This window comes from Rattus norvegicus, chromosome 9, assembly GCF_021556685.1.
Source record: "Rattus norvegicus strain SHRSP/BbbUtx chromosome 9, alternate assembly SHRSP_T2T, whole genome shotgun sequence".
Classification (NCBI taxonomy): domain Eukaryota; kingdom Metazoa; phylum Chordata; class Mammalia; order Rodentia; family Muridae; genus Rattus; species Rattus norvegicus.
In genome coordinates this window covers 69,266,709-69,280,499 of record NC_141542.1, presented here as the reverse complement: position 1 = coordinate 69,280,499, position 13,791 = coordinate 69,266,709, and the positions used below count along the sequence as shown (strand labels likewise).

Here is a 13,791-nt window from a genome sequence, read left to right as displayed (position 1 = left end):
TTAAGTATCGGAGAGGAAAATCTCTATGCTATAACACATATGTAACAGTGTTGCAAGTTATTCTAGAAAATATACATCCCTTTATCTTTCTCTTTTATTTTATATGACAATTTGGAAGACCAGATATTTCATTACCTATTAATATTTCAGTATTGGTTCTAAAACCGTTTTTTTTTTAATTAAAATTATCCCTGTGTGAGTGTAGCATATATTAGAAGTCCTGACTGAAGTGACTAAGGTAGAATCAAGTAGAATAAGAGAGATATGTATCTTTCTTCACATCTGTACTCTTCTGTCTCTTTGTATCTACTCTGCTTGATAAACTACAGCATTGCTTCATAATGCTTCTTCTTAAAGAAACATTTCATTGCTGCTTTAAACTCAAATTAGAAACTTCCTACTTGTCCAGACACTGCTATTCTGGACTAAACTATGCTACCATGGTAAAGGTGATGTGTGTGTGTGTGTGTGTGTGTGTGTGTGTGTGTGTTTATGTGTGTGTGAATGGACTACAGATTGTGTCTTCTTGAAAGATGCATCTGTGATGCAAATCATCAGGACCAGTCTGCCTTCTCTAGGAGCAAACTCCACAACCCTCTAACACCTCTCAAACTAGAGTCATTTAGTAAATACTTGTCATTCTTTCTGGAGGCTAGAAGGAAGGAATCTGTCTCTTCAGGGGCAATTAAAGTTACAACTGACAGAAAGAACTAGACTCTGAGCTTTATGATCAATTTGAGAATGGTGTTGCTGTTTTCTGGTAAATTATATCCTACTATTCCGATACTGTGTAAAGATAAAAAAATATTCTACCCAGCACTGTGTTCTCATCAAGTGGGCAATAGGTACACATATAGTACTTGGACATACTAAAAATTTCTAATCGATTGTTGTGTTTTATAAAATCATTTTTCTTTAGTACATAAAAGAACACATGACCAGTAACACTCCAGTGACAGAAACCCTTGCTGATAGCATGGAAGTTTGCAAATATTGATAAAATAATTTCATCAATGTTGTAAAATCACTCAGGCAGGAAACAGTTCTCAAAGATGGCTTGGGGGGGGGTGTAATTGCAGCCACATGGTTAGCCGATTGTTTTTAACCAGAAGCTCAAACTATGTAATGACATATATTTTGATTCTAAATACTAAAGTCATCACCTATCTCCATTTTATATTAACACTAGTTAGACAAAAGACATTTTCCAATTTTTCCCTATAAATGACTTATTAAAATATTTTCTAGGAGTGTATATCAAGCATATTTATTTAGTTATGGGTATGTCTTATTACGTGAATATACTGAGAAAAATACTCTGCCCAGCAACAATTGACCATTTCATTTCATATGGTAGTCTGATTATACTTCTAGGCCTTCCATTGTATCACATCTGTGGCATTGGCTCTCCTGGTTCTTGCATTTGTGGCCTGATTCTTGCTTAAAGGGAGAATATGACAGAAATGACAAAACAATATAGGTGTGAAAATTTTATATTTTCAGCTATTAGAACATTTTGAAGAATGACGTCATTGATGCAGTGTCAAATGCTATTTTCTTTATAAAAAATTATTTTTATTTTTACTATTGCTGAATGGGAGAATTTATATGCCACATACATTTATAAGAATATAAAATATGTACATACATGTTGAATATTATTAAAATTACAAAACATGAAGGAAATGGATAAAATTATGTATAATATTATGTAAGATCACAAAATCTCTGAAAAAACTTCCACATTTCTCTTTGAATACAGGATCTTGTCAACTATCTATCTATCTATCTAGCTAGCTATCCATATATCTATGTATCTATGTTAAAAAATGTACATATGTTATTCCAGATGAATTTGCAATTGTTCTGTCTAACTCTTTGAAGAATTGGATTGGTATTTTGATGGGGATTGCATTGAATCTGTAGATCGCTTTTGGTAAAATGGCCAAAGAGTTAGACAGAACAATTTGCAAATTCATCTGGAATAACAAAAAACCCAGGATAGCTAAAACTATCCTCAACAATAAAAGGACTTCAGGGGGTATCACTATCCCTGAACTCAAGTAGTATTACAGAGCAATAGTGATAAAAACTGCGTGGTATTGGTAAAGAGACAGACTGATAGACCAATGGAACAGAATTGAAGACCCAGAAATGAACCCACACACCTATGGGCACTTGATTTTTGACAAAGGAGCCAAAACCATCAAATAGAAAAAAGATAGCATTTTCAGCAAATGGTGCTGGTTCAACTGGAGGTCAACATGTAGAAGAATGCAGATCGATCCATCCTTATCACCCTGTACAAAGCTTAAGTCCAAGTGGATCAAGGACCTTCACATCAAACAAGATAAACTCAAACTAATAGAAGAAAAACTAGGGAAGCATCTGGAACACATGGGCGCTGGAAAAAAATTCCTGAACAAAACACCAATGGCTTATGCTCTAAGATCAAGAATCGACAAATGGGATCTCATAAAACTGCAAAGCTTCTGTAAGGCAAAGGACACTGTGGTTAGGACAAAATGGCAACCAACAGATTGGGAAAAGATCTTTACCAATCCTACAACAGATAGAGGCCTTATATCCAAAATATACAAAGAACTCAAGAAGTTAGACCACAGGGAGACAAATAACCCTATTAAAAAATGGGGTTCAGAGCTAAACAAACAATTCACAGCTGAGGAATGCCGAATGGCTGAGAAACACCTAAAGAAATGTTCAACATGTTTAGTCATAAGGGAAATGCAAATCAAAACAACCCTGAGATTTCACCTCACACCAGTGAGAATGGCTAAGATCAAAACTCAGGTGACAGCAGATGCTGGCAAGGATGCGGAGAAAGAGGAATACTCCTCCATTGTTGTTGGGATTGCAGACTGGTACAACCATTCTGGAAATCAGTCTGGAGAATCCTCAGAAAATTGGACATTGAACTGCCTGAGGATCCAGCTATACCTCTCTTGGGCATATACCCAAAAGATGCCCCAACATATAAAAAAGACACGTGCTCCACTATGTTCATCACAGCCTTATTTACAATAGCCAGAAGCTGGGAAGAACCCAGATGCCCTTCAACAGAGGAATGGATACAGAAAATGTGGTACATCTACACAATGGAATATTACTCAGCTATCAAAAACAATGACTTTATGAAATTCATAGGCAAATGTTTGGAACTGGAAAATATCATCGTGAGTGAGGTAACCCAATCACAGAAAAACACACATGGTATGCACTCATTGATAAGTGGCTATTAGCCCAAATGCTTGAATTACCCTAGATGCCTAGAACAAAAGAAACTCAAGACGGATGATCAAAATGTGAATGCTTCACTCCTTCTTTAAAAGGGGAACAAGAATACCCTTGGCAGGGAATAGAGAGGCAAAGATTAAAACAGACACAGAAGGAACACCCATTCAGAGCCTGCCCCACATGTGGCCCATACATATACAGCCATCCAATTAGACAAGATGGATGAAGCAAAGAAGTGCAGGCAGACAGGAGCCGGATGTAGATTGCTCCTGAGAGACACAGCCAGAATACAGCAAATACAGAGGCAAATGCTAGCAGCAAACCACTGAACTGAGAATAGGACCCCCGTTGAAGGAATCAGAGAAAGAACTGGAAGAGCTTGAAGGGGCTCGAGACCCCATATGTACAACAATGCCAAGCAACCAGAGCTTCCAGGGACTAAGCCACTACCTAAAGACTATACATGGACTGACCCTGGACTCTGAACTCATAGGTAGCAGTGAATATCCTAGTAAGAGCACCAGTGGAAGGAGAAGCCCTGGGTCCTGCTAAGACTGAACCCCCAGTGAACATGATTGTTGTGGGGAGGGTGGCAATGGGGGGAGGATGGGGAGGGGAACACCCATAAAGAAGGGGGTGGGAGGGACTAGGGGGATGTTTTCCCGGAAACCGGGAAAGGGAATAACACTCGAAATGTATATAAGAAATACTCAAGTTAATAAAATAAAAAAAATGTGCATATGAGTACATTTAGAAAAGAGAGAAAGAAAGGCACAATATTAGGGAAGACTGAATGGTCATGAATTAAATAACAATTAAGATCAATATCTATTTCTGCAAATATCAATATTTGAGAAAAACTGAAGCCCTAGAAAGTTATGTATTTTCAGAGGTATTATAATTCTCTCACCTTCTTTGATCTTGGTGCAAATATTAAATCAATAAATTTAGTAGAAAATTTAACTGAGGTTTATCTATATTCTTCATCAGCCAAGGAAGTGGGGTTTAAATTTGTTGTAGTTTCCTTTGAAGGAATAAAACTAACTTCATCATAATGTTGGTGGTGACCTTAAGGTTTGCTGCCCAAAATATTTGATTTATGTCCAGCCTCCTGTATACATATATATATATAATATATATTTGTATACAGGATATATATATTATATATATATATAATATGTATATATATTAGTGATTTGTTGCTTTTCTGACTTTAGTCTTAATAATTTTATTCACTCTGGTTCTTAGAGGGAGTAAATATTCAAAGATGAGTTTAGTTTTACCTGCTATGATCAAACTCAGATGATAAATTGGAAGATATGGAAAGAATCTCAGTGATTTCCAGGGTTTCAGTATCTGCTTTGTTATGAGCAGCCAGCTCCAGATGAACACAGATGAGCTGTGTAGGAAAAGCAAACACGCCTTGATCCTGTCTGCTTCGTCGGTTATTTTAATTTCCAATGCTATGGGTGTGAGGAAGTTGCTTTCAGAAGTCTGATGATTTTACTTCTCAAAAAAAATGTTTAAAAAAGGAACACTCCATGGTTTTTACTGCAAAGAAAAAGAAACCCAGCAACCTGAAACCCCAATAATTCCAGAGTTTTGTTTAATTTTTTGTTTTTTACTTCAAAAGCAGTAAATGCTTTAAATAGCTTGGTTGCAAAAAAATACTTGGTGGAAATTTTCATTTTCAACTTCTGATAAAATTCATTTCACAGTGAGGTGTGGGGTTAACATAGAAACCTTTTCTTTTGTTTATGACATTTTCACACCTACAGATATTCGTAGGCACATGGACAAATGAATTTTTCTTCTTGAATTTAGCTCAGTATAAATATAGAATAGCACCTGAGAATAACATGTTTGCAAGTGAGAATTCCAAAGTATAAGGCTGCTGTATAAATAAAACATTCTTATTTTTGATATATTTTCTCTGTATTAATATATTTAATAAATTTGATTGATTCTTCAACTATCACTTAAATTTAGACAATTTTTAACTTAAAATTCCATATTAAGTTTCTTAGAAAATGAACCATGGCAAATTAATAAGTTCAGGAAAAAAAAAACACTTGAAAATGAGAAATATTTTGTTTTCATAAAAAATAGAATCTCATCAACACATGTGTTCTCACAATTAATTAGTGTGAAATTTGATGTTAAATTCTGGCTTCTGAACAAGGCTAGGGCTTGATTTCTTATAGTAAATGTTACACTGTCACATGAACTATTTCTGTCTGCTTTGTAAAAGCAATGCTGAAAAAGCTAGAGAGGCTTTGCCTAGAAATGTTAAAATATCTAATTTATAGGTCTTATACTTCTATGATATTTTGATACCAAATTCATACTACTATATAGTTTGAAATATAATATCTAAACACAAGTGTTTCTATTGGCTTAAGGGAATGTTACAATTACTTGGATAGTCAAGTACTGACAGTGAGAAATGTCCAAAAATTAGATGATAAGCCTCTTCTCTTTTTCCATCATGATATATTCTTGGGGTAAATAGATTATGCAGCAGCATAATCATGTGCTTTAAATATGTGGGCATTTGTTATGTGTTCATTTACTATGTCCTATTGAACATAAATCATTTATTACACTCACATGAACTTCACATCTATAGAGTAGGCCCATTCTTTTTGACCTTCTACGAATTACCAGCAGTTGGTCATTGTGAAAATAATTTTCTAAAAATTGTGTTTTTGATTCATCTTATATAGACTACCACATGAACATTTCAAGCTCCAAGGGTCACTGTTGACACCAGGCACCATATTCATTATCTGCCATCTTATGACAGAACTCTTTGAGATATGTGAATTGACTATTTGATTTCTAACTGGTAATGGTTGACTGTGAAAAGGTAATTTTATAAAAAATGCCTGTTAACATTATTTCAGTCACACAATTAAAAGTAGAGTTTTCAAGGGCCATACCTAAACATAGCAAAAGCAATATACAGCAAACCAGTAACCAACATTAAACTAAATGGAGAGAGGCTTGAAGCAATACCACTAAAATTGTGGAATAGACATGGCTGCCTACTCTCGCCCTACCTATTAAATATAGTACTTGAAGTCCTAGTCACAGCAGTTAAAGAACAAAAGGAGGTCAAAGGGATACAGATTGGAAAGGAAGAAGTCAAAATATCACTATTTGCAGTTGATATGATAGTATACTTAAGTGACCCCAAAGATTCCAACAGAGAATTCCTACAGCTGATAATCAACTTCAGCAAAAATTAACTCAAACAAATCAGTAGCCTTTCTTTACTCAAAGGATAAACAGTCTGAGAAAGAAATTAAGGAAAGGACACCTTTCACAATAGTCACAAATAGTATAAAATACCATGTTGTGACTCTAACCAAGCAAGTGAAAGACATGTATGACAAGAACTTCAAGTCTCTGAAGAAAGAAATCGAAGAAGGTCTCAGAAGATGGAAAGAACTCCCATGCTCATGGATTGACAGGATTAATTAGTAAAAACGGCCATTTTGTCAAAAGCATTCTACAGGTTCATTGCAATCCCCATAAAAATTCCAACTCAATTCTTCATAGAGTTAAAAAGAACAATTTGCAAATTCACTTGGAATAACCAAAAACCCAGGATAGCAAAACATATTCTGAACAGTAAAGGAAATTCTGGAGGAATCACCATCCCTGACCTCTAGCTGATTACAGAGAAATCATGATAACAACTGAGTGGTATTGGTACAGAGAAAGGCAGGTAGATCAATGGAATAGAAAGACTCAGCTCTTCCCTGCCCTGAGCTGAAGAGCCCGGGAGGCAGGAGTCTGTGCCATGGTGCCTGCTGTTACTGAGAGGCAGGTGATGGTGACCAGCTGTGTCCCAGGAGATTTAATAGAGGGAGGGGCTAAATTTTCTATAGAAACACCCTGAAACCTTCCAGAAAATGAGTATGCTAAAACCCAGCATGCTGAAGGCCCCTACCAAGATCCTTAAACCTGGAAGTACAGCCTTGAAGACACCGGCTGCCACTGCAGTTCCAATGGAGAGGACAATACCCAGTGTAAAAGCCTCGGGCTCTCCATTCTTCGAGACCCAAAAGGAGTTTGTAGATGACTTTTGAGTTGGAGATCATGCTTGGGTGAATGGAAATAAACCTGGATTTATCCAGTTTCTTGGGGAAACTCAAATTGCACCAGGCCAGTGGGCTGGGATTATTTTAGATGAACCCATAGGAAAGAATGATGGCTCTGTGGTAGCAGTGAGTATTTCTAGTGTGAACCTTTAAATGGTATATTTACCCGACCTTCAAAACTAATGAGAAAGGTGCAAGCAGAAGACGAAGCCAAGGGCCTGCAGGCAGCTCGTGGGAGAGCTGCTTCACCTCTATCCATTGCTGCAGCCACCATGGTGTCCTCTTCTCCAGCTACTCCCTCAAATATTCCCCACAAACCGTCCCAGTCAATGGCAAAAGAAACTTCAGCTACACCTCAAATTAGCAACCTTACAAAGACTGCCAGTCAGTCCATCTCCAAACTTTCAGAGGCTGGCTCTGTTAAGGGGGAGCGAGAGCTCAAAATCGGAGATAGGGTGCTGGTTGGTGGCACTAAGGTTGGCATGGTCCGATTTCTTGGAGAGACTGACTTTGCCAAGGGAGAATGGTATGGTATGCAATTAGATGAGCCTTTGGGGGAAGAATGATGTTCCTGTTGCTGGGACAAGGTAATTTCAATGTCAACACAAATACAGATTTTCACTTCTGTCCACAAAGTAACAAAGATTGGCTTCTCTTATGCTACCCCAGCCAAGGTCAAAGTCCCTTCTCTGAAGCAAATGATGGCCACCATGCACACCAGCCTGAAGTGAAGCCCTTTTGCCTCCTCCCTCTGCTTCATGAGCTCTGTGGCCTTCTCTGTGAGCAGCAAGCCCAGCTGAATAGGACTACATGTTCTGGAACTCAAGGTCTAGATGAACCAGCTATGTACCATTGTAGAAGCTGCTGACAGGGAGAAAGTGGTTCTCCTCAACCAGCTGAAAGGGGAGAAAAGGAAGGTGGAGGACATTCAGTTCTGAGTAGAAGAAGAATCAATTACCAAAAGTGGTCTTGATGTGGCTACAGTATCAGAAAAGTCCCTAATAATGGAACTAGAAAGGGACCAAGTGTTGAGATTACAGGAAGTAGCTGAGCTCCGATGAAAGCTAGAGTTCAGTAAACCTCCTGGAGATGTGGATATTTCTTTTCCTCTTTTGCAAGAAATAAGTACTTTGCAAGGAAAGCTAGAAGCCACACATACTGACCACCAGACCGAGACAACGTCTCTGAAGGAGCTAGGGAAGAGATGTTTCAGATCAAAGCTCTGCATGCTGAGTAAGCTTGACCATGCCAACAAGGAAAACTCAGATATGATAGCTCTGTGGAAGTCCAAACTGGAGACTGCCATTGCATCTCACCAGCAGGCAATGAAGGAGCTGAAGGTGTCATTTAGCAAAGGGATTGGAGGGGACTCGGCTGAATTTGCTGTTAAAGACACAAATAGATTGAGACATTATCAGCATGAAATAGAAAGTTTACAGAGTAAACAGGACTCTGAATCGTCTGCTCATGCTAAAGAGACGGAGTCCATGAAGACCAAGGTGATGAAGATCATTAAAGAGAAGGGCAACCTGGAGTTCATCAAAGCAAGACTGGGCAGTGCAGACGACAAGCACCTAGTGGAAAGGAAGGACATGCTAAACAAACTGGGGAGATAAAGACGAAGAGCATCACCAAAGGCCTGGGAAAAGAGTTAACACTTACCCGTCCACAGGACAATCTGAATGAAGTCAATCAAGTGAAGGGGACTCTAGAAAAAGAACTTCAGATTTCGAAAGAAAAGTTTGCCAATGCTTCAGAGGAGGCAGTGTCTGTTCAGACCAGTATGCAAGATACTGTAAATAAACTGGACCCAAAGGAGGAACAGTTTAACACGTTGTCTTCTGAACTGGAGAAGTTGAGAGAAAATGCAACAGACATGGAGGCAAAATTTAAAGAGAAGGACGAACAAGGCGATCAGCTGGTAAAGGCAAAGGAAAATTTAGAAAATGACACTGCAGAAATAATGAAGATGTCAGGAGATAACTCTTCTCAGCTGACCAGTTTGCATGATGAATTACGTCTAAAGGAAAGATCTGTGGAAGAACTAGAGCTCAAACTTACAAAGGCTAATGAAAACCCAAGTTTTCTGCAGAAAAGTCTTGGGGAAGTGACGCTTAAAGCTGATCAGAGTCAATAGGAAGCAACCAAAAACAAACAAAAAAACAAAACATGAAGAAGAAAAGAAAGAACTGGAGAACAAATTGTTGGAACTGGAAAAGAAAAAGGAAACAAGGCACAACCAGTGTCAGGACCTGAAAGCCACCTATGGAAAAGCCAGTTTTGAGACTAAGACAAAGCACAAAGTAACCCTACTGAACCTCCAGAAGATGCTGGTGGACACAGGATATACTGAAGACTGCTCAGGAGGTAAACAGAGACTTGATGCAGGACACGGAGGAGCTGAAAACCCAGGCTGATAAAGCCAAAGCTGCTCAGATTGCAGAAAACGCCATGCAGATCATGGAACAGATGATTAAAGGGAAATCAGAAACGCTGCCTCCTTGGAGGACACCAAGCAAAACTACAGGAAAACACCTTAAAAACTGTGGAAGAGTTGAATAAGTCAAAAGAACATCTGAATGTAGAAAACCAAAAAAAAAAAAAAAGGAAAGGAAAGAATTCAAGAAAGAGAAACACTAAAGCAGGCAGCAGCTTTCAGCACTACGAGAAGAGAACGACGAACTTGCTGAGGAGCTGGGGAGAACGCGGGGCAAAGTCAAGTCATCAAAAGCCGGAAGAAGACTGCTCTGTACACAAAAATCAGTTGTTAGAAATGAAAAAGAGGGAATCTGAGTACAGAAAAGACACTGATGAAGAGAAAGCTTCCTTGCAGAAATCCATCAGTCTCACCAGTGCCTTACTCAAAAGAGAAGGACGCGGACCTGGAGAAGCTGAGGAATGAGGTCACAGTGCGTGGGGAGAAAAGGCCTCTGCCAAGTCCCTGCATTTTTTTGTGTAGACACTGGGGTCAGCTAAGGTGAAGTTGAAGTTTCGGTCAAAAACTCGGAACTTTAACTCAAAGAGAACAAGAGGCAGTTCAGCAGCTTCTGATGCTGAGGCAGAAGAGAACGAGAGAGCCCAGGAGAGTCAGACTGATTTCCTCAACTCGGTAATAGTGGACCTTCAAAGAAAGGATCAAGACCTCAAGAGGAAGGTGGAGATGATGTCTGAAGCTGCACTGAATGGCAACGGGGACGACCTGAACAGTTATGACAGTGATGACCAGGAGAAGTAGTCCAAGAAGAAACCCTACCTTTTCTGTGACATTTGTAACTGATTTGATCTCCATGAAACAGAGGACTACCCCACCAGGCACAGATGTGGGAAGACCCTCTGCATTCTGCTCGCCACCGCAGCTGGAGCGAGGAGCAGCTATATGGTGAGATCTGAGATGTATGGGCAATGGGCCACCAACTGCAGTGATGATGAGACCTGAAGAGGCGGGGAGAGCGGGACTGGGCTTCTCAGACGCTGGCATCTTACCAGCTTTTCACCATCACTGCCCGTGTAACTTCAGAAAAACTTATTTTTTGATCCCCGTCAACAAATTTGAGAAAATATTTTGATCTTCAACAAATTGTCCTTCTTTTCCCCTCATAAGAGAAAATAATAAATACTTGGTAGGTGGGCTTGCACGTCAGTCCTTTTTGCTGGATTTTTTGGGGGGGAGTTCTTTTTTTCGGAGCTAGGGACCGAACCCAGCGCCTTGCGCTTCCTAGGTAAGCGCTCTACCACAGAGCTAAATCCCCAGCCCTGTTTTCTGGATTTTTAAGAGTTAAGACATCGTACCAGGTGGAGTAACTTTTTCTTTTCCTAGAGAAACACTCTGGGACAAGCTGGACCCTGGCAGTATCTTATTTAAGAAACTTTAAATGATGCCATCAATTCTTATATTTTCACTAAAATGTTTACTGTCTACCTATGTATATTAGTATGTTACATTGTATAGTACATCTGTATACTGCAGATGTTTGCTGTTGTCACACTTTGACACTGGAATAAAACACAAACTGTGCCACTTTGTAATTTCATGCCCTCATTCAAATACTTTTATTCCTAAATATCCAAGCTCTCTGCACTACCTGCTCTCAATGGTGCCTTTGTCCAGGCTTGACAATACTTCGGTGTGATTATAAATCATGAAACAGGTAAAAGGGAAGGGAAAGCCCCAAACTGCTGTGGGGACATTTTCTAAAATATATACTGCACCCATAGACCGACAGTGGTGTTTTCTTTATTGGTTTTATGCAATTTCAATCTCTCTCTCTCTCTCTCTCTCTCTCTCTCTCTAGATAGATAGATAGATAGATAGATAGATAGATAGATAGATAGATAGATAGATAGATAGATAAAAATTATATTTTGGGAAATGTCTATACAGTATAGATTTTTTTTACCTTTATGAAAAAGAAAACACCTAAAGACTCACCAGGATGTGACCAGCTGTACCAGAGACAGACTCTGTGGCAGTGTCACAGATGTTGTCTTTGTTTCTTAGCTAGATCTGAGTAGCTGGAAGAATTGTCTCTTTGGTCGTTTCCCTTCTTTAGCAGATAACCCCAGCAGCAAACTAAGACACACTAAGCTAACCAATCTACAACCCTCCTTTATACATTTGTGGGTTTTTTAAACTATATTTTTACAGTAAAATGAATGTATGATGAGAAATTCAACATGAATAATTTTGAATTTTCTTATCAGAAAAAGATAAAACAAAGGACCTCAACCATCTGACAAGTTTATCAGCCAGTTTGAGTCTGTTTGTCTTCACTTGAATGAATATATAAAAAGGAGTCAAATGCACCTTCCTTTAGTATTCAGGATAAGAACTTGCACCATTGTTTATAAGCCTTTGTCATGTCCCTCCTTAAGATTATCCACTGTGCTTGACGAGTGAACATTCAACAAATCTGTTACTAGTTGATATTTTTGGTTAATAAAATTACAGGAATTAAAAATAAAAGGAATTGAAGAACCAGAAATGAACCCACACACTTACGCTTACTTGATCTTTGACAAAGGAGCTAAAACCATTCAGTAGAAAAAGGACAGCATTTTCAACAAATGGTGCTGGTTCAACTGGAGGTCAGGGTGTAGAAGAATGAAGATTGATCCATTCTTATTTTCTTGTACAAAGCTTAAGTCCAAGTGGATCAAGGACCTCCACATAAAACCAGAGACACTCAACCTAATAGAAGAGAAAGTAGAGAAGAGTCTCGAACACATGGGCACAGGGGAAAATTTCTTGAACAGAACACCAATGGTTTATGGTCTAAAATCAACATAGACAAATGGGACCTCATAAAATTGCAAAGTTTCTGTAAGGTAAAGGACACTGTCAATAGGACAAAACAACAACCAACAGATTGGGAAAAGATCTTTACCAAACCTACATTTGATAAAGGGCTAATATCAAATATATAGAAAGAATTCAAGAAGTTAGACTCCAGAGAATCAAATAATCCGATTAAAAAATGGGGTACAGAGCTAACAAATAATTCTCAACTGAGGAATACTGAATAGCTAAGAAGCACCCTAAGAAATGTTCAACATCCTTAGTCATCAGGGAAATGCAAATCAAAACAGCACTGAGATCCCACCTCACACCAGTTAGAAAGGCTAAGACCAAAACTCAGGTAACAGCAGATGCTGGTGAGGATATGGAAAAAGAGGAACACTCCTCTATTGCTGGTGGGATTGCAAGCTGTTAGAACCAGTTTGGAAATCGGTCTGGTGGTTACTCAGAAAATTGGATATAATATTACCTGAGGACCCAGCTATATCACTTGTGGGCATATACCCAAAAGATACTCTAACACATAACAAGGACACATGCTCCACTATGTTCATATCAGCCTTATTTATAATAGACAGATGCTGGAAACAACCAGATGTCCCTCAAGAGAGGAATGGATACAGAAAATGTGGTACACTTACACAATGGACTATTACTCAGCTATTAAAAACAATGACTACATGAAATTCTTAGGCAAATGGATGGAACTAGAAAATACCATCTTGAGTGAGATAACCCAAACACACCACACACACACACACACACACACACACACACACACCACACATTAAGTATGCCATCACTGATAAGTGGATATTAGCCCAAAAGCTTGGAGTACCCTGGATACAATTCTCGGACCACATGAAGCTTAAGAGGAAAAAAGACTAAAGTGTGGATGCTTCAGTCCTTCTTAGATGGGAGAACAAAATACTCACAGGAGGAAGTACGAGAAAATGTGTGGAACAGAGACTGAAGGAAAGGCTATCAAAAGACTGCCTCACCTGGGGACCCATCCCATATACAGCCACCACACCCAGACACTATTGCTGATGCCAAGAAGTGCTTGCTGACAGGAACCTGATATAGCTGTCTCCTGAGCAGCTCTGCAAGAGCATGACAAATACAGAAGTG

General features: G+C 38.8%; 1 pseudogene; it reads left to right on the top strand.

Moving 5' to 3' along the window:
• Positions 1 to 7,175: 7,175 nt before the first annotated feature.
• On the top strand, positions 7,176 to 10,800 carry Clip1-ps1 (CAP-GLY domain containing linker protein 1, pseudogene 1; annotated as a pseudogene).
• The last annotated feature ends 2,991 nt before the right edge of the window (positions 10,801 to 13,791 follow it).